The 23,059-nt window shown below is 44.6% G+C and overlaps 1 pseudogene; it reads left to right on the top strand.

The window, feature by feature from the left end:
• Positions 1–23,059, top strand: part of LOC134934235 (zinc finger protein 271-like) — a 115,548-nt pseudogene that overhangs the window by 1,929 nt on the left and 90,560 nt on the right.

The following is a 23,059-nucleotide window of genomic DNA, read 5'->3' as shown; positions in this document are numbered from 1 at the left end:
TGAATACACCCCACCCAAATCTAACTCCCCCTGCACATGTTACATCTGCCCCCTGCAGTGCACATGGTTGTGTCCATTAGATAACAATGTTGCTGCTGCGATCAGATCTGATTTAGGGCTCCTGTGTACCAGGATAATAGTAAAGTTCCTTCACAATAAATGAAACTAGTATGACAGTAATAATATACACAATACTAACTTTGACATAGGGGGTCATTCAGGCCTGAACGCAGCCGTGCATCTGTACGCAGCGGCTGCATTTGGGTGGTCTGCGCACATGCACTGGCCGCAGTGCACGTGTGACCCAGAGGCAGACCACCATACATACCGGGCAGCCTTGTCCTGTGCTGGGCGGCCCCCAGCATGTGAGGAGATGGACGCAGATCTGGCTGCATATATCTCTGAATCAGGTCCATAGTACTCAGTGATGTAACGCAGACAGATCTGTCCTGTATGTTGACTGAAGGACCATGTACAAATAATGGGCCGGATGTAATGGGCTGCGAGATGGTTTTGACTGGTTTTGCCTTGTAAACATTTGCTGCTTTAAAAAAAACGTTCGAGTTTGGCCGGATCAGAGCTCTGGCCGTCTCCAAGCCATTACATCCACCGACCGCGTATCTGTAATAACCATACATGTTACTAGCAGTTGTCCCCATAACACTCATTGAATAAAATTATTTCATCAGTATTTAATACTTTTGTACATTTCTCATCTACATTTTAGAAGAGAGACCCAGGAGAGATACTTAGGTGATCATGTAACAATGACTATCTGGCACCTCAAAGAATCATTTTATCATTATCTCTTACGTCCTAGAGGATGCTGGGGTCCACATTAGTACCATGGGGAATAGACGGGTCCCTTGGGAGCCATGGGCACTTTAAGAGTGTGGGCTGGCTCCTCCCTCTATGCCCCACCTACCACAGTCAGTTTAGAAAATGTGCCCGTTGGAGCCGGTCACAGCTAGGGGAGCTCCTAGGAGTTTTTTTTTTTAGAATTAGGAACAGGCGACAGCCTCCCTGCTTCGTGGGACTTAAGAAGGGAATAGGAACCAACCCTAGAGGTTAATGTCCCCTATTTCTGCTGACAGGACACTGAGCTCCTGACAGTGATGATCGCTAGCCCCCGAGGCAGCACTGCCGCTACCCCCTAACAGAGCCAGAAGGTCGAGATGGTGAGTATGACGCCGGTGTCCCGATAAGCAGGTCACCGGTGAGAATGGTGGCACAAGGGTGGGAGTACAGCGGTGTAAGTCTGCGCTCCGGAGGGCTCAGAGGTATATGCGTGCGACGCTGTGAGGGGAGCCCTGGGCCAGCGCAATACCCTTTACGCTGGTCCCTATTGCTATCAGGGACTCTGTACTGCTGCTAGCCACCATTACCTCAGGCCAGTATAATCTCCAGAAGTGCAGGAAGACGTGCCATTACAGGGGGCGGAGCTTCTCTTCAGAGCGGATCCAGCACTCACCAGCACCATTTTCTCCCTGCAGATCACAGCTCAAAGACGCTGACAGGGAGCGCTGCCCCTTAACATAACTTCAGCTATCCTGTGCGGTACCAGAGGGTTACAGAGGGGGGAGAGTGTTTATTCACATTTTAGTACTGTATAATCTATTAAGGTTACCCAGTCAGCACCAGGCTTTTATTATATAACTGCCTACTGGGGCACTGTGTGTGCTGGCTCCTTAACTCTGTCTCTCTGAAGGTACTTGGGGGAAACTGTGTCTGACATTTTACTGTGTGTGTGTGTATAGGTTTATATATCTCACATTACCATGTCTAGGGACTCTGTGTCTTGTGCTGCAGAGTGTGTATCTTCTCCAGAGGAGTCTATTCCATGTACTCAGGAATGCAATATACTGTCTCAACCTTCTGAATCCGAACCCCAGTGGGTGGCTTCTATTAAGGGAATGATATCCCAGATTTCATCTAGGATAGCTCATAATGAGACTGAAACACAGGTTTTGAAAAAATCTGTAGAGGTTTTGTTGTATTCTGCTCCCACTACCTCATCCAAATCCCCTGGTATATGCCCCCAAAAAGCGTGCTCTTGCCCAGATATTGCAGGTCGACACGGAAACCGACTCTAATACTGGAGTTGGTGATGAAAATATACTGGGGGGGAGGCATCCCTTGCTAAGGGGCTGCAACTCATAATGGAGGCCATTAGGAACATTTTACACATTACTGACAAGGTACCTGAGCAGGTTGAGGAGGCTTAATTTACAGACAATAAGAAAGCCTCCTTTACCTTCCCTGCATCTAAGGAATTAAATGCATTGTTTGAAAAATCTTGGGAAAACCAAGACACAAAATTCCAGATACCAAAGAGGGTTCTCGTTGCTCCTCCTTTCTCTGAAGAGGACAGGAAAAAGTTGGAAAAACCCTCCTATAGTAGAAGCTTCTGTATCTAGATTGTCTAAAAAGGTGGTTTTACCTGTCCCTGGGTCTACCACTTTGAAAGAGCCGGCAGACCGCAAGATTGAGACTATGCTCAAATCAATATACACAGCTTCAGGCATGGCGTTAAGGCCCACTATTGCCTGTGCATGGATTTCTAAATCCATAGTAAAGTGGTCAGGCACATTATTAGAGGATTTAGATCCTATGGATAGAAGTGACATTAAAATGTTTTAAATCACATACAGGTTTCTGCAGGTTTCCTGGTGGAGGCCATGAAGGACCTGGGTCATCTGAATGCAAGGACATCTTCTATTGCTGTCTTGGCATGCAGGGGACTCTGGCTGCGCCAATGGTCTGCGGATGCGGAATCCAACAAAAGTGTGGAGATCCTACCCTTCGGGGTAAATCCAGAAAACCTACACCAGCAGGTTCCCAGAAACAGAAGCCTGGTTCTGCTTCCTCTAAATCCTCAGCATGATGGTGGAAGAAATTGCAGTCAGGTCTAGGTGTCCTCAGGCCTGGACCCCTGGGTGCAAAATATTGTATCCCAGGGGTACAGACTGGAATTTCAAGAACTCACACCTCACAGATTCTTCAAATCAGGCTTACCAGCTTTGCTGACAGAAAGCGCTATCCTACAGGAAGCCGTTCAAAAATTACAAAGGACAAATGTCATTGTCCCAGTTCCACCTCATCTGGAAAACGGGTTACTATTCAATCCTATTTGTAGTGCCGAAACAGGACGGTTCGGTCAGACCAATATTGAACCTGAAATCTTTAAACCCTTAATGAGGGAATTCAAGTTTAAAATGTAATCTCTGAGAAAGGTGATCTCAGGTCTGGAGGAGGGGTAATTCCTGGTATCCCTAGATATCAAGGATGCATACCTCCATATTCCAATTGGGCCGCCACACCAGCCTTATCTCAAATTTGCACTGTTGGATTGTCACTATCCATTCCAGGCACTGCCATTTGGCCTCTCCATTGCACCGAGGGTATTCACCAAGGTAATGGCAGAAATGATGTTACTCCTCCGCCAGCAGGGAGTGAACATAATTCCATATCTGGACGATCTGCTGATAAAGGCATCTTCCAGGGAGAAGTTGTTGCAGAACATTGCTCTCACAACTCGACTACTCCGGGATCATGGATGGATCCTGAATCTTCCAAAGTCACATTTGGAGCCAACAAGGAGATTGTTTTTCCTAGGGATGATCCTCGACATGGAAGTGCAGAGGGTGTTTCTAACAGTGGATAAAGCATTGGTGATACAATCAATGGTCCGGGACTTCTTGAAGCCTGCCCGGGTAACGGTTCATCAGTAAATTTGCCTTCTGGGTTAGATGGTTGCCTCCTACGAGGCTTTACAGTAAGGTCGATTCATTGCAAGAATCTTCCAGCAGGATCTCCTGGACAGGATCTCACCTGCACATGTATCTGAGGATACATCGTTCGCCGAAAGCCAGGATTTCACTCCTATGGTGGCTACAAATGCCTTGCCTTCTCGAGGGCCGCAGGTTTGGGATTCAGAACTGGATCCTTCTAACCACGGATGCAAGCCTCAGAGGTTGGGGCGCGGTCACCCAAGGGAAAAACTTCCAAGGAAGGTGGTCAAGTCTGGAATCCATACTTCTGATAAACATTCTGGAACTAAGAGCCGTCTACAACGGCCTTCTACTAGCGGCACATCTTCTACAAGATCAGGCCATTCAGGTGCAGTCGGATAATGTAATGACGGTGGCCTACATAAACCAAAAAGGCGGAACGCAGAGCTGCAATGTCAGAGGTAACAAAGATCCTCCTCTGGGCAGAAAGACATGCGATGGAGCTATCAGCGATCTTCATTCTGGGTGTGGACAACTGGGAACCGGACTTCCTCAGCAGACACAATCTCCATCCAGGAGAGTGTGGCCTCCACCCCGAGGTGTTCACAGAGGTGACAAGTCTTTGGGGCGTACCTCAAATCGACATGATGGCCCCCTGCCTCAACAAGAAGCTTTGCAGGTACTGTTCTAGGTCGAGAGACCCACAGGCAGTGGTGGTGGACGCACTGGTGACTCCGTGGATATTCCAGTCGGTGTATATGTCCCCTCCACTTCCGCTCATCCCAGGGATTCTCAAACTTGTAAAAAGAACAAGAGTTCAAGCGATCCTCCTTGCTCCGGATTGGCCAAGGAGAGCTTGGTACGCGGATCTTCTAGAGTTACTGCTGGAAGATCCGAGGCCTCTTACTCTTAGAGAGGACCTTCTGCAACATGGGCCGTTCACTTATCAAGACTTGCCACGGCACGTTTGATGGCATGGAGGTTGAACGCCAGATCTTAGCTCGGAAAGGCATTCCGAACAAGTTTTTTCCTACCCTGATACAGGCTAGGAAAGGAGTAACGTCTTAACATTACCATCGTATTTGGAAAAAGTATGTGTCTTGGTGTGAATCCAAGGAGTTTCCTATGGTGGAGTTTCAACTTAGGAGGTTTCTCCTCTTCCTGCGAGTCGGTGTGGATGTGGGCCTATGTTTGGGCTTCATAAAAGTCCAGATTTCGGCCTTGTCCATTTTCTTCAAGAAACCATTGGCTTCCCTCCTTGAGGTTGAGACTTTTTTGAAAGGGGTCCTGCACATCCAGGCTCCCTTTGTGCCTCCTACGGCACCTTGGGATCTTTCTCGTCAAAGGAAGTCAGACGCTCTTTTTGTCCTTTTATGATCCCAACAAGGTCTGATGTCCTGCTTCTAAGCAGACGATTTCTCGCTGGATCAGGTTTACTATCCAGCATGCTTACTCTACAGCAGGCTTGCCGTGTCCAAAATCTGTTAAGGCCCACTCTACTCGTAAAGTGGGTTCTTCCTGTACGGCTGCCCGGGGTGTCTCGGCTTTACAGCTTTGCCGAGCAGCTACTTGGTCAGGGTCAAACACGTTTGCTACAAGTTCAATACTTTTGCCTCTGAGGACCTTAAGTTTGGTCAACCAGTTTTGCAGGATCCTCCGTGCTCTTCCTCCCATACTGGGAGCTTTGGTACATCCCCATGGTACTAATGTGGACCCCAGCATCCTCTAGGACGTAAGAGAAAATTAGCATTTTAATTACCTACTGGTAAATCCTTTTCTTGTAGTCCGTAGAGGATGCTGGGTGCCCGGCCGGCTCTTCATTCTTCTGCAGTAGTTACTTGGTTCAGCACTGCCTTGTTACTTGGTTAAGTACTGTTGTTCAGCTGTGGCTGAATTATTCAAGCTGGTTAGCTTGTTTTACCTTGTTATGTGTGCGCTGGTGTGAATCTCACCAATATCTGTGTATTTCCTTCTCTCAAAATATGTCCGTCTCCTCGGGCACTAGGAGGAGCATAGAGGGAGGAGCCAGCTCACACTATTAAACTCTTAAAATGCCCATGGCTCCCAGGAGACCCGTCTATACCCCATGGTACTAATGTGGACCCCAGCATCCTCTACGGACTATAAGAAAAGGATTTACAGTAGGTAATTAAAATCCTATTATTACTACTCGGCAAATAAGGTATTTACGTAATTTTATAGCTGTGGATGAAATATAAACACAGGGTCTTCCTGACAATCAATGATTGCTTTGTAGAAGGAATGATACTTCGTATTCCCTGCTCTGCTGCTGTCTTTCCTTGTCTCCTGTCCTCATGAGGAATAACTTGGAGTAAAACAATCCCCCCGCCGCACAGCTTAGCCAGTGTAGGTGGTTATTCAGTAAGGAGTGTAATCACGATCCTCTGTGCAGTTTCCTGATGGGGAACCGGCACATGTGCAGTACCCTTCTGGGCATGTGCAGAACAGGTCCTGCAATCGCATTGCATTAAGTGAATGAACCAGGCAGAGGCTGAAATTACTACTGCTGAAACTGGCATGTGAGGAGCCACCCAGAAAGGGTAAAAGACGCACACTGATTGCACTGATTTGCTCCCACATATTAGCATACACTGCTCTCCCAATCCGAGGAAAATGTTTACTCTGTATTAGATAACACATTTTCTGACGTTTTTGGAAATCAGTGTAATTGATAAACTGTCCATTCTCCCATGCAAATGTCCCTTGGGGCAGATTATACAGCTGTAGGTTTATTTGGACTTTCTCCTTTTATATGTGTTTTGCTGTATGTACTGTATATCCATACTCACCTACTTTTGAAAACTAGAATCAGGGAGATTACAGTAGGACGTGCGGCTCAAATTGCACCGTACCACCGAGGGGGCGTGTCATACTCTGCATAAAAGGGCGTGTCTTTGCTTACGTGCTTGTTGTTGTTGTGAGATATTTCTATATAACATTAGTAGCAATATCTTCTGGGAAGTTTTGCAAGTATTGAAACTAACATTGCTGGCTATAGTACGGGGTTTCTTGTTTGAAATATATATTCACTGTGATATTCTTTTCTTATCACTCAGCACAATACTCATGATAAATACAATATGCAATAAATTCCAAATGCAATTTAACCTTGTGTGAATTCATCCCTAAATTATGATTTTGGTGTATTAAATGTTATTTTATTGTGAACACTGGATTGTCTGCACCTTGTAGGCACTACCTATATTTATTGGATGTGCTGTTTTCCATACCATTACAGCATTAACAGAATCATTACTGACACCAGATAGTCTAATGAACGAAATGTGTTAAACTACTGTTGAATACTGTGACAGGGACAACCTGCTGAAGGCCTAACAGCTATATATATGTACTACGGGATAGTACGTATATTATGCATACACCTAAGAATCACAATATCAAAGGTGATCTACATTCACTAGTATAGTATAAAGCATAAGAGAATCCATTTTGTTTCTAGCTAGATGATACAGCAGATTCATTTGTATTTCATTTGAACTCTATACAAAGTACAATAACAACTTTGTTGGCTAAGTATTGATTCCACATACGCACATCCGAAAAGCTCGTAGTGTCCAGCTTAATTCTTAATATGGACACATAGCTGAAGATCACGAGTATCTTTTAGTTTTCATTGCCAATTGTTCTAATATTGTATAACACTGTATTCCAGATGAATTAACTCATATGGGAGGGTTATAAGAATGGGGCGTAACTGTGTATTATAAAACTCATTGTTTTTACATGTATTTGTTGTTAAAGCATTTTGACCCAGGCTTGAGAGGATGTTCCCTCTCAACCTCTATACGGGCGTGGCCTTTTTAATAAATAATTATTGATTTTGCTAAATCTATTTTCAATTAATTCTTTTACATAAAAACTCAAACAGCAACATGAGGGTTAATTTAATTAACCCTGAAAAAGGTATCCAACAGGTGGGGGCTCCATCAGTGCGAACTCGAATTGGTCCTTTCATCGACTTCTCACAAAGGGTGGAGACGACCAGCCAGACGAGCTGAGGACGGCACCAATCCTAACATCACTACTACGGGCACTGGTGAGTATAAAATATGACATGCTAATATGTTATGCATGGTGCTTTTATACTTACTGGTTACCTGTGTGATGTACTCAGTAATTGCATTACTGATTAGTTGTGCTCAAGTCGGTTGAAGGACCAAGTAGCGAGGAAAAGTAACTCTGGAATGATGATTGACAGATGCTGTTGCATGAAAATAAGAATACTAAAATTAATTCAAAGTTTGTATTTGGGCAGAGAAATAGTGACCTGGGTTTTTCACTCTACGAGTAATTTGAGTAATTGTGTGAATAAATGCTGTGTACCATCTTCACGAGGTCTGAATGAGTTCCAATCTGAATTTGCCGTATTTCGTGCCCTCGTTAACGCTGTGAGCGTCAGATAAGATAGGGGCCAAATTAAGTAAAAGCACATAGACCACCTTCCCCTTTTAGTCAGCTACACATGTGCAAGAAGGGTAAATGAAATAAATAAGGTGATTACTAGAGATGTGCACTTGAAATTTTTCGGGTTTTGGGTTCGGTTCCGCGGCCGTGTTTTGGGTTCGACCGCGTTTTGGCAAAACCTCACCGAATTTTTTTTGTCGGATTCGGGTGTGTTTTGGATTCGGGTGTTTTTTAAAAAAACACTAAAAAACAGCTTAAATCATAGAATTTGGGGGTCATTTTGATCCCAAAGTATTATTGACCTCAAAAACCATAATTTACACTCATTTTCAGTCTATTCTGAATACCTCACACCTCACAATATTATTTTTAGTCCTAAAATTTGCACCTAGGTCGCTGGATGACTAAGCTAAGCGACCCTAGTGGCCGACACAAACACCGGGCCCATCTAGGAGTGGCACTGCAGTGTCACGCAGGATGGCCCTTCCAAAAAACCCTCCCCAAACAGCACATGACGCAAAGAAAAAAAGAGGCGCAATGAGGTAGCTGTGTGAGTAAGATAAGCGACCCTAGTAGCCGACACAAACACCGGGCCCATCTAGGAGTGGCACTGCAGTGTCACGCAGGATGTCCCTTCCAAAAAACCCTCCCCAAACAGCACATGACGCAAAGAAAAAGAGGCGCAATGAGGTAGCTGTGTGAGTAAGATAAGCGACCCTAGTGGCAGACACAAACACCGGGCCCATCTAGGAGTGGCACTGCAGTGTCACGCAGGATGGCCCTTCCAAAAAACCCTCCCCAAACAGCACATGACGCAAAGAAAAAAAGAGGCGCAATGAGGTAGCTGTGTGAGTAAGATAAGGGACCCTAGTGGCCGACACAAACACCGGGCCCATCTAGGAGTGGCACTGCAGTGTCACGCAGGATGGTCCTTCCAAAAAACCCTCCCCAAACAGCATATGACGCAAAGAAAAAAAGAGGCGCAATGAGGTAGCTGTGTGAGTAAGATAAGCGACCCTAGTGGCCGACACAAACACCGGGCCCATCTAGGAGTGGCACTGCAGTGTCACGCAGGATGGCCCTTCCAAAAAACATCCCACAAACAGCACATGACGCAAAGAAAAATTAAAGAAAAAAGAGGTGCAAGATGGAATTGTCCTTGGGCCCTCCCACCCACCCTTATGTTGTATAAACAGGACATGCACACTTTAACCAACCCATCATTTCAGTGACAGGGTCTGCCACACGACTGTGACTGAAATGACGGGTTGGTTTGGACCCCCACCAAAAAAGAAGCAATTAATCTCTCCTTGCACAAACTGGCTCTACAGAGGCAAGATGTCCACCTCATCATCATCCTCCGATATATCACCGTGTACATCCCCCTCCTCACAGATTATCAATTCGTCCCCACTGGAATCCACCATCTCAGCTCCCTGTGTACTTTGTGGAGGCAATTGCTGCTGGTCAATGTCTCCACGGAGGAATTGATTATAATTCATTTTAATGAACATCATCTTCTCCACATTTTCTGGATGTAACCTCGTACGCCGATTGCTGACAAGGTGAGCGGCGGCACTAAACACTCTTTCGGAGTACACACTTGTGGGAGGGCAATTTACGTAGAATAAAGCCAGTTTGTGCAAGGGCCTCCAAATTGCCTCTTTTTCCTGCCAGTATAAGTACGGACTGTGTGACGTGCCTACTTGGATGCGGTCACTCATATAATCCTCCACCATTCTTTCAATGTTGAGAGAATCATATGCAGTGACAGTAGACGACATGTCCGTAATCGTTGTCAGGTCCTTCAGTCCGGACCAGATGTCAGCATCAGCAGTCGCTCCAGACTGCCCTGCATCACCGCCAGCGGGTGGGCTCGGAATTCTGAGCCTTTTCCTCGCACCCCCAGTTGCGGGAGAATGTGAAGGAGGAGATGTTGACAGGTCGCGTTCCGCTTGACTTGACAATTTTCTCACCAGCAGGTCTTTCAACCCCAGCAGATTTGTGTCTGCCGGAAAGAGAGATCCAAGGTAGGCTTTAAATCTAGGATCGAGCACGGTGGCCAAAATGTAGTGCTCTGATTTCAACAGATTGACCACCCGTAAATCCTTGTTAAGCGAATTAAGGGCTCCATCCACAAGTCCCACATGCCTAGCGGAATCGCTCCGTGTTAGCTCCTCCTTCAATGTCTCCAGCTTCTTCTGCAAAAGCCTGATGAGGGGAATGACCTGACTCAGGCTGGCAGTGTCTGAACTGACTTCACGTGTGGCAAGTTCAAAGGGCATCAGAACCTTGCACAACGTTGAAATCATTCTCCACTGCGCTTGAGACAGGTGCATTCCACCTCCTATATCTGCTCAATTGTATAGGCTTGAATGGCCTTTTGCTGCTCCTCCAACCTCTGAAGCATATAGAGGGTTGAATTCCACCTCGTTACCACTTCTTGCTTCAGATGATGGCAGGGCAGGTTCAGGCGTTTTTGGTGTTGCTCCAGTCTTCTGTACGTGGTGCCTGTACGCCGAAAGTGTCCCGCAATTCTTCTGGCCACCGACAGCATCTCTTGCACGCCCCTGTCGTTTTTTAAATAATTCTGCACCACCAAATTCAAGGTATGTGCAAAACATGGGACGTGCTGGAATTTGCCCATATTTAATGCACACACAATATTGCTGGCGTTGTCCGATGCCACAAATCCACAGGAGAGTCCAATTGGGGTAAGCCATTCCGCGATGATCTTCCTCAGTTGCCGTAAGAGGTTTTCAGCTGTGTGCGTATTCTGGAAAGCGGTGATACAAAGCGTAGCCTGCCTAGGAAAGAGTTGGCGTTTGCGAGATGCTGCTACTGGTGCCGCCGCTGCTGTTCTTGCGGCGGGAGTCCATACATCTACCCAGTGGGCTGTCACAGTCATATAGTCCTGACCCTGCCCTGCTCCACTTGTCCACATGTCCGTGGTTAAGTGGACATTGGGTACAGCTGCATTTTTTAGGACACTGGTGACTCTTATTCTGAGGTCTGTGTACATTTTCGGTATCGCCTGTCTAGAGAAATGGAACCTAGATGGTATTTGGTACCGGGGACACAGTACCTCCAACAAGTCTCTAGTTGGCTCTGCAGTAATGATGGATACCGGAACCACGTTTCTCACCACCCAGGATGCCAAGGCCTCAGTTATCCGCTTTGCAGTAGGATGACTGCTGTGATATTTCATCTTCCTCGCAAAGGACTGTTGGACAGTCAATTGCTTGGTGGAAGTAGTAAAAGTGGTCTTACGACTTCCCCTCTGGGATGACCATCGACTCCCAGCAGCAACAACAGCAGTGCCAGCAGCAGTAGGCGTTACACGCAAGGATGCATCGGAGGAATCCCAGGCAGGAGAGGACTCGTCAGAATTGCCAGTGACATGGCCTGCAGGACTATTGGCTTTCCTGGGGAAGGAGGAAATTGACACTGAGGGAGTTGGTGGGGTGGTTTGCGTGAGCTTGGTTACAAGAGGAAGGTATTTACTGGTCAGTGGACTGCTTCCGCTGTCACCCAAAGTTTTTGAACTTGTCACTGACTTATTATGAATGCGCTGCAGGTGACGTATAAGGGAGGATGTTCCGAGGTGGTTAACGTCCTTACCCCTACTTATTACAGCTTGACAAAGGCAACACACGGCTTGACACCTGTTGTCCGCATTTCTGTTGAAATACTTCCACACCGAAGAGCTGATTTTTTTGGTATTTTCACCAGGCATGTCAGTGGCCATATTCCTCCCACGGACAACAGGTGTCTCCCCGGGTGCCTGACTTAAACAAACCACCTCACCATCAGAATCCTCCTGGTCAATTTCCTCCCCAGCGCCAGCAACACCCATATCCTCCTCATCCTGGTGTACTTCAACACTGACATCTTCAATCTGACTATCAGGAACTGGACTGCGGGTGCTCCTTCCAGCACTTGCAGGGGGCGTGCAAATGGTGGAAGGCGCATGCTCTTCACGTCCAGTGTTGGGAAGATCAGGCATCGCAACCGACACAATTGGAGTCGGACTCTCCTTGTGGATTTGGGATTTCGAAGAACGCACAGTTCTTTGCGGTGCTACTGCTTTTGCCAGCTTGAGTCTTTTCATTTTTCTAGCGAGAGGCTGAGTGCTTCCATCCTCATGTGAAGCTGAACCACTAGCCATGAACATAGGCCAGGGCCTCAGCCGTTCCTTGCCACTCCGTGTGGTAAATGGCATATTGGCAAGTTTACGCTTCTCCTCCGACAATTTTATTTTAGGTTTTGGAGTCCTTTTTTTACTGATATTTGGTGTTTTGGATTTGACATGCTCTGTACTATGACATTGGGCATCGGCCTTGGCAGACGACGTTGCTGGCATTTCATCGTCTCGGCCATGACTAGTGGCAGCAGCTTCAGCACGAGGTGGAAGTGGATCTTGATCTTTTTGGAACCTCAACATTTTTGTTCTCCATATTTTAATAGGCACAACTAAAAGGCACCTCAGGTAAACAATGGAGATGGATGGATACTAGTATACTTATGGATGGACTGCCGAGTGCCGACACAGAGGTAGCTACAGCCGTGGACTACCGTACTGTGTCTGCTGCTAATATAGACTGGATGATAATGATATGAAATCAATATATATATGTATGTATATATAATATCACTAGTACTGCAGCCGGACAGGTAGATAATATATTTATTAGGTAATGATGACTGATGACGGACCTGCTGGACACTGTCAGCTCAGCAGCACCGCAGACTGCTACAGTAAGCTACTATACTATAGTAGTATGTACAAAGAAGAAAGAAAAAAAAAACACGGGTAGGTGGTATACAATTATGGATGGACTGCCGAGTGCCGACAGAGGTAGCTACAGCTGTGGACTAACGTACTGTGTCTGCTGCTAATATAGACTGGATGATAATGATATGAAATCAATATATATATGTATGTATATATAATATCACTAGTACTGCAGCCGGACAGGTAGATAATATATTTATTAGGTAATGATGACTGATGACGGACCTGCTGGACACTGTCAGCTCTGCAGCACCGCAGACTGCTACAGTAAGCTACTATACTATAGTAGTATGTACAAAGAAGAAAGAAAAAAAAAAACCACGGGTAGGTGGTATACAATTATGGATGGACTGCCGACACAGAGGTAGCTACAGCCGTGGACTAACGTACTGTGTCTGCTGCTAATATAGACTGGATGATAATGATATGAAATCAATATATATATGTATGTATATATAATATCACTAGTACTGCAGCCGGACAGGTAGATAATATATTTATTAGGTAATGATGACTGATGACGTACCTGCTGGACACTGTCAGCTCAGCAGCACCGCAGACTGCTACAGTAAGCTACTATACTATAGTAGTATGTACAAAGAAGAAAGAAAAAAAAAACCACGGGTAGGTGGTATACAATTATGGATGGACTGCCGAGTGCCGACACAGAGGTAGCTACAGCCGTGGACTAACGTACTGTGTCTGCTGCTAATATAGAGTCTAGACTGGATGATAAATTATTAATAATGAGATGAAATCAATATAATATCACTAGTACTGCAGCCGGACAGGTACTATATATATTTATTATGTAATGACTGATGACGGACCTGCTGGACACTGTCAGGTCAGCAGCACCGCAGACTGCTACAGTAAGCTACTATAGTAGTATGTGTAAAGAAGAATGAAAAAAAAAAAAAAACACGGGTAGGTGGTATACAATATATTATATTATATATATATATATATATATATATATATTAAACTGGTGGTGATTGATTATTAAACTGGTGGTCAGGTCACGTTGCAACTTGCAACTAGTACTCCGAGTCCTAAGCAGACAATCACAAAATATATTATTATACTGGTGGTCAGTGTGGTCACAACAATGGCAGTGTGGCACTGACTCTGGCAGCAAAAGTGTGCACTGTACGTTATATGTACTCCTGAGTCCTGCTCTCAGACTCTAACTGCTCCCCACTGTCAGTGTCTCCCCCACAAGTCAGATAATACAATACACTTACAGTCGTCACACTATCTAATCTATATCACTTCAGCTAGTATAGTAGTATAGTAGTACTCCTCCTAATAATGCTCCCCAAAATTACTACTACTGTGTCTCTCTCGTCTCTACTGTGTATCTCTCTTCTCTAAACGGAGAGGACGCCAGCCACGTCCTCTCCCTATGACTCTCAATGCACGTGTGAAAATGGCGGCGACGCGCGGCTCCTTATATAGAATCCGAGTCTCGCGATAGAATCCGAGCCTCGCGAGAATCCGACAGCGGGATGATGACGTTCGGGCGCGCTCGGGTTAACCGAGCAAGGCGGGAAGATCCGAGTCGCTCGGACCCGTGAAAAAAAACATGAAGTTCGGGCGGGTTCGGATTCAGAGGAACCGAACCCGCTCATCTCTAGTGATTACCCGAGGTTATAGTTGATTATATGTAATTGAGTGTAACTATATTGTAATACTGAGCTAGAAGGAGCTGCTGATTGTTTTAATCATATATGGATTCTGGTAAATAACGGAATCTACGGACTAAAGTCCCAAGTATATTCTGAGTCTGTTTATTAACATTGTTTATTTGTGCACAAAAGAACTGAGCAACTCTAAAGAGGTGTTGTGCTAACCATAACCTAAGTCTGTTTGCTAACATTGTAGTGCACAAAGACACAAGCAACTTGGCATGTAGCTTGGCATTAAATTGACATGGTGCTTTGTGATTGTAGTTTATGATAAGAGGGACTACTGCAGTTTCCCAGTTGACAGACGTGTCGCGTGTGTGAAAGATTGCAGGGATTGCAAATTTTTCAGCGTATGGGAAGGGCAGGGAGGATTAACCCTAAGTGTACATATCATATTATGGAAGAAATATTCCATATATGCATAGAGTTTGTACAGTACTGTGACTAAGAGGTGCATTTCAAGTATGCTATATAATATTGGCCTGATCAACCAATACTAAGCGTATTTTGAAATCTGCAAAACTGTTGAAATCTGCAAGATATTAAAGTCTGCAAACGGGTAAAATTTGCAAACTGATTTTTATTATTTAAATTAGGGGCGTCCAACTTATGAAACTATAAAACTATGGTATTCAACAGGTACCAAAGGAACACGCCCTTGCGCTGGCGAATCTGTGTTTTATGGTGTGTTGTGTGTGGGACATAAAAGTTCAGTGTTTGTTCCGTTCTCAGATCTGTGTCTAATAGAAACCTTCTGTCTGTGATGGTTACAAGTTTTGAAATAAGGTTTATATATATATATGTGGTGAACTGAGGAAACAAGAGTTGATGTCCGTGTTCAAATGGCTTTTGGCAGATCTGTAGTTAAAAATGTGTTCATCTGATGTTTATCTGATGTTAGTATTTAACTATGAAGCAAAGTTTCCCACATGGGTTTAATACGTAAATATTCTTTAATGCAATATATTGTGAGAAGGTCTGCCAGCAAATTAATGGCTGGATGCCATGTGTTGTATTGCAATATAAAGAAGAAAAAAAAAAAAAAAGCCTTCAGTTACCAACGCTGTGTAGCACGGAGAGCTAGGGGGCTGTAACAGCCCAGAAGCGTGCCCCCCTTCCTGCAGCATCCATCATGATGTAGTAATAAAAAGTGTTCAGTGAGCTTTGATTTTTCTTTTCTTTCATCTAATAAGATGGATCACAGAAAGCTGCCAATAATAATTAAAAAAAAAGTGTAGTTATGGGCGCATAACTGTAATCAGGAAAAATCCCAGCAACAGATGTGGGCTAGAGATGTCAGCGCTAACAGCGTTAAAGCTAACAGATCTGCATCTGGCAGACAGTCAAGAAGCACACATGACAGAAAGATACGTGTGGCATCCACTGGCGCTCAAAGTTTAAAGATGAACCCTTAAATATATGGGAATGGGTCAATCCACAAATTTCAATGAACCAAATGATTTGATCTCACAAGATAAAAATATTTATTAAAACAAACTGACATTAAACATGAATAAAGTGCAATCCGTGACTTGGCAGCAGAGGTTTGTTGGAAGTGACCGTGCAATAGATGAATATAAAATCTCTCACCATATAATGGAGCTGCGGTGGGCTAGCTTATGGTAAAGCAATATGGTCCTAGGCTGAAAATAGCCCAGCACCACCGCAGTGAGTTTATTTCAGCATGAAAGTCCTTCAACTGGTATCACTGCTCCTCGTCCAATGAAGTCCTCTGTTCGAATACAACGCGTTTCGGTCACTCTCCTGTGACCTTTTTCAAGTAATGAATGGATTTTTGGGGATTTCATGTGTTTGTCCCTCCATGTGTGGTAACTAGGCAGCTCCTAGTTTTTTATTGCGCAAGAACTGTCTTTTGTATACCCCCTTTTTTTCAGACAGTCAAGAAGACAACGCCCTAAGGCTGCAAACGATACCGATTTCTCTATCTCAGATGTGGGCTATACGGGGGGAGAGTTTTCAAAGCAGCAACTAGAATCATAGGGAAAGATAAAGATATCAGTCTGTAAAGTATATGCTGTAAATCACTACGATTCCAGTATTAACATACTTTTAGGCAATTCTTCAAATTTATTTGGAAGAAACCTAATTTGTAAGGTACAGTGTAAAATATACTGCATCACGGATGAGGTATTTGTACAGCTGCAAAAAGTATAGAGTAGGGACAGATTCAGTTGGATACATAGCATACATATATATATCACTTACCCTGTGTTTTTATGAATGGAGGTAAAGGATATGCTTGCTAAAATCCATGACAAAGTATAGGCATTGATATATTAGATACAGATTGCAAAAGTTCTTGGTGGACTGCACGATATGCAGTAATAAACCAGGTTCCGTAGCCAGAAAGTGTGGGGATATGATTGTATAAAAAAAGGTTATACAGATAATGGGAGTGGTGTTAAGTGAGTTTTCATCCAGACTTGTGTCTGCCGGAAAGAGAGATCCAACGTAGGTTTTAAATCTAGGATCGAGCACGGTGGCCAAAATGTAGTGCTCTGATTTCAACAGATTGACCACACGTGAATCCTGGTTAAGCGAATGAAGGGCTCCATCCACAAGTCCCACATGCCTAGCGGAATCACTGTGTTAGCTCCTCCTTCAATGCCTCCTGCTTCTTCTGCAAAAGCCTGATGAGGGGAATGACCTGACTCAGGCTGGCAGTGTCTGAACTGACTTCACGTGTGGTAAGTTCAAAGGGTTGCAGAACCTTGCACAACGTTGAAATCATTCTCCACTGCGCTTGAGACAGGTGCATTTCACCTCCTTTGCCTATATCGTGGGCAGATGTATAGGCTTGAATGGCCTTTTGCTGCTCCTCCATCCTCTGAAGCATATAGAGGGTTGAATTCCACCTCGTTACCACCTTTTGCTTCAGATGATGGCAGGGCAGGTTCAGGTTTTTTTGGTGGTGCTCCAGTCTTCTGTACGTGGTGCCTGTACGCCAAAACTGGCCCGCAATTCTTCTGGCCACCGACAGCATCTCTTGCACGCCCCTGTCATTTTTTAAATAATTCTACACCACCAAATTCAAGGTATGTGCAAAACATGGGACGTGCTGGAATTTGCCCAAATGTAATGCACGCACAATATTGCTTGCGTTGTCCGATACCACAAATCCCCAGGAGAGTCCAATTGGGGTAAGCCATTCTGTGATGATCTTCCTCAGTTGCCGTAAGAGGTTGTCAGCTGTGTGCGTATTCTGGAAAGCGGTGATACAAAGCGTAGCCTGCCTAGGAACGAGTTGGCAATTGCGAGATGCTGCTACTGGTGCCGCCGCTGCTGTTCTTGCAGCGGGAGGCAATACATCTACCCAGTGGGCTGTCACAGTCATGTAGTCCTGAGTCTGCCCTGCTCCACTTGTCCACATGTCCATGGTTAAGTGGACATTGGGTACAACTGCATTTTTTAGGACACTGGTGAGTCTTTTTCTGACGTCCGTGTACATTCTCGGTATCGCCTGCCTAGAGAAGTGGAACCTAGATGGTATTTGTAAACGGGGGCACACTACCTCAAGAAATTGTCTAGTTCCCTGTGAAATAACATCTGATACTGGACGCACGTCTAACACCAACATAGTTGTCAAGGTCCCAGTTATCCGCTTTGCAACAGGATGACTGCTGTGATATTTCATCTTCCTCGCAAAGGACTGTTGGACAGTCAATTGCTTACTGGAAGTAGTACAAGTGGTCTTCTGACTTCCCCTCTGGGATGACGATCGACTCCCAGCAGCAACAGCAGCAGTAGGCGTTACACTCAAGGATGCATCGGAGGAATCCCAGGCAGGAGAGGACTCGTCAGACTTGCCAGTGACATGGCCTGCAGGACTATTGGCTTTCCTGGGTAAGGAGGAAATTGACACTGAGGGAGTTGGTGGTGTGGTTTGCGCGAGCTTGGTTACAAGAGGAAGGTATTTACTGGTCAGTGGACTGCTTCCGCTGTCGCCCAAAGTCTTTGAACTTGTCACTGACTTATTATGAATGCGCTGCAGGTGACGTATAAGGGAGGATGTTCCGAGGTGGTTAACGTCCTTACCCCTACTTATTACAGCTTGACAAAGGCAACACACGGCTTGACACCAGTTGTCCGCATTTCTGTTGAAATACTTCCACACTGAAGAGCTGATTTTTTTGGTATTTTCACCAGGCATGTCAATGGCCATATTCCTCCCACGGACAACAGGTGTCTCCCTGGGTGCCTGACTTAAACAAACCACCTCACCATCAGAATCCTCCTTGTCAATTTCCTCCCCAGCGCCAGCAACACCCATATCCTCATCCTGGTGTACTTCAACACTGACATCTTCAATTTCACTATCAGGAACTGGACTGCGGGTGCTACTTTCAACACTTGCAGGGGGCGTGCAAATGGTGGAAGGCGCAAGCTCTTCCCGTCCAGTGTTGGGAAGGTCAGGCATCGCAACCGACACAATTGGACTCTCCTTTGGGATTTCGAAGAACGCACAGTTCCTTGCTGTGCTTTTGCCGCAAGTCTTTTCTTTTTTCTAGCGAGAGGACGAGTGCTTCCATCCTCATGTGAAGCTGAACCACTAGCCATGAACATAGGCCAGGGCCTCAGCCGTTCCTTGCCACTCCGTGTCGTAAATGGCATATTGGCACGTTTACGCTTCTCCTCAGACGCTTTTAATTTTTGGGTAATTTTTTTACTGGTCTTTTGTGTTTTGGATTTTACATGCTCTGTACTATGACATTGGGCATCGGCCTTGGCAGACGACGTTGATGGCATTTCATCGTCTCGGCCATGACTAGTGGCAGCAGCTTCAGCACGAGGTGGAAGTGGATCTTGATCTTTCCCTATTTTTTTAACCGCCACATTTTTGTTCTCCATATTTTAATGCGCACAACTAAAAGCCACCACAGGTATACAATGTAGATGGATGGATAGTATAGTATTATATTACTTATGGACGACGAGTGCACTGACGATACTGAGGTAGGTACAGCCGTGGCCTACCGTACTGCTTATATAATATACTGTATATAACGGACCTGGTGGACACTCTCAGCAGACTGCTAAACTAGTATGAAGAAATCAAAACACCACAGGTATACAATGTAGATGGATGGATATACTATAGTATAGTATTATATTACTTATGGACGACGAGTGCACTGACGACACAGAGGTAGGTACAGCCATGGCCTACCGTACTGATTATATAATATACTGTATATAACGGACCTGGTGGTCACTGTCAGCAGACTGCTAAACTAGTATGAAGAAAAAAAAAACACCACAGGTATACAATGTAGATGGATGGATATACTATAGTATTATATTACTTATGGACGACAAGTGCACTGACGACACAGAGGTAGGTACAGCCGTGGCCTACCGTACTGCTTATATATATAATATACTGTATATAACGGACCTGGTGGACACTGTCAGCAGACTGCTAAACTAGTATGAAGAAAAAAAACAACACCACAGGTATACAATGTAGATGGATGGATATACTATAGTATTATATTACTTATGGACGACGAGTGCACTGACGAGACTGAGGTAGGTCCAGCCGTGGCCTACCGTACTGCTTATATATATAATATACTTTTCCCCTTCCTGCAAAGAAGGGGGAACCTCTCGCTCTTTTGTATTTATTGGGCCGAAAGGACTGCATGTGGGTTTTTTTGCCGGTGCAGGCGCAGAGGGCAAAAACGTTGACTTACCTGCAGTAGCCGCCGAGACTAACGCATCCAGACCATTGCCAAATAAGGTCTCACCTTTATATGGGAGAGTCTCCATGTTTCTTTTGGAATCCGCATCCGCGTTCCACTGGCGAATCCACAATGCCTGCCCAGCTGATACCGCCATGGTAGCGGCTTGTGAACTCGAGAGTCCAATATCTTTCATCGCTTCTAGCATGTAGGCGGCAGCATCTTTAATATACCCTAACTTAAGGAGTATCTCATCTTTATCAACCGTGTCAATTTCTGATGACGCGCTGTCTGACCATTTTTCTTTTTTTCCAACATATTTTTATTGAAGCAATATATGTAGTACATACAGAAACATGCATGTTAGAACAGACATACATTAGAAGGGTAAATACGAGATATAACATATCAGATTATCGTTGAGTCTGTGGTCAAAATACAAATGTATCATAAAAATAAAATAAATAAAAAATTAAAAACCCGTGTCCGTGCGCCATTTTCTCCTCCAGCCGTCTCCAGAGCCCAGAATGATAACCAGTTCTAAAGTATAATCGGTGGGTCCCCCCGTAGCCATTCTAGTTAGAAACCAGTCTGTATTGGACTATGACTTATGGAGCTGCATTCTAACCGTTGTTGACAAGTTCGTTATATAGCTCTCCCAAACTTCAAAAAATCTCTGTACCTTAGTATCTTTTTCCAGTAAGATTCCTATCGATTCCATTCTGAAGAGATAAAACAATTTGGCCTTAAATAGTGATAGGGTAGGTGGTTCTCTAGCAATCCATACTTGAAGAATAGCTTTTTTTGGCTGCTATACTGCCAGTAGCAGTTTTCTACTACCCTGAGACGTTGATCCAGTGAGAAAATACCGAAGAGCGCCCATTCTGGATACAATCTCCAATAGTTCACCAGATGAGCCACCAAGTAATTCCTTATATCTATCCAGAACTTTCTAATTATATGGCAGGACCATAGGCAATGATAGAGATCCGCTTGGGGAGCCCCACATTTCCAACATGTATGCATATCAGCAAGTCCTATCAGGTATCGTCTATGGGGCAACAGATATGTTCTGTGTAAAATATTAAGAGACATTTCTTTATAACTAGATGAGGGAAATTATTTACAAGCTATAGCATGAGCCGCAAGTAAGTCAGTTATCTCAATTTCAGGGAGACAATCCTTCCAAGATATAATACCTCCCTGTCCCGTAGAATAGTCCGGGACGTTTCGAAAATGACCATATGCAATCGAAATTGCCTTCTGAACCATAGGGGTTTGTACTAGTATTTTATCGATCGGATTGTCCCAGTCCACAGATGAGAAACACCTGATAGTGGATGAAACATAGTGTTGAGCTAAAAGAAAGCCCACAGGATAGGCCAGCAAAACTGGGTATCTGTTGGTGGCCTCCTGGAATGTGAGCGGCCTCAAGCCTTGCATATCCACCAGATGACCGATCTTGGAAATACCCCCCAACCTCCAGCTATCAAATGGATAGTGTGCCCTAACATAGTATCTGAGGTTGAAAAAAGACAATTGTCCATCGAGTCCAACCTATTTGTAGTCTCCTATGCATGATGATTTGACTAAAATTTCTGACTGATGCTGCTGTCAGCCGTTACATTTTATCCCTATTTATAGTAACTATAATGCATGACTATGCACCATACCCCTGGATATCCTTATCCATTAGGAATTTATCTAACCCATTCTTAAAGGTGTTGACAGATTCCGCCATTACAACTCTCTCGGGCAGGGAATTACAAACATGTATTGTCCTTACCGTGAAAAAGCCTTTACGCCGTATTGTGCGGAATCTCCTCTCCTCTAACCTGAGGGAGTGTCCACGATTCCTCTGTGTTGATCTAACCAAAAACAGGTTCCGCGCAAGCTCTGTGTATTGTCCCATTATATATTTGTAGATGTTGATCATATCCCCTCTTAGTCTCCGTTTTTCCAATGTAAACATGCCTAGTCTTTCAAGCCTTTCCTTGTATTCCATCGTCTCCATGCCCTTAATTAGTTCTGTACCTTTTTAAGCTCCAGGATATGCTTTTTGTAGTACGGTGCACAGAATTGTACACAGTATTCAAGGTGTGGCCTCACTAGTGATTTATATAACGGGAGTATAATACTCTCGTCCCTAGCATCAATACCCCGTTTTATGCATGCTAATATCTTATTAGCCTTCTTTTCTGCAGTCCTACTTTGGGTACTACTGCTTAGCTTGCTATCTATGAGGACACCTAAGTCTTTTTCCAGTACAGAATCCCCTAATTTTACCCCATTTAGTAGGTAGGTGTAATTTTTGTTCTTGTAACCACAGTGCATTACCTTACACTTGTCTGTGTTGAAGCGCATTCTCCATTTGGCTGCCCATGCTTCTAATTTAACTAAGTCATTTTGAAGAGACTCGGCATCCTCCTCTGTATTTATAGCCTTACACAATTTGGTATCATCTGCAAAAATTGACACCATGCTCTCTAGACCTTCTGTTAGGTCGTTAATGAAAATATTGAACAATAGCGGTCCTAATACTGAGCCTTGCGGCACACCACTTAGCACTTCAGTCCAAGTTGAAAAAGATCCATTAACCACAACGCGCTGCCTCCTATTATCTAACCAGTTTTTGACCCAAGTGCATATTGTGCTTCCTAGCCCTGATTCTTGTAGCTTGTAGATAAGTCTTATGTG

This window comes from Pseudophryne corroboree, chromosome 6 (genome assembly GCF_028390025.1).
Source record: "Pseudophryne corroboree isolate aPseCor3 chromosome 6, aPseCor3.hap2, whole genome shotgun sequence".
In the NCBI taxonomy this organism is placed as follows: Eukaryota; Metazoa; Chordata; class Amphibia; order Anura; family Myobatrachidae; genus Pseudophryne; species Pseudophryne corroboree.
This window is presented reverse-complemented; position numbering and strand designations above follow the sequence as displayed.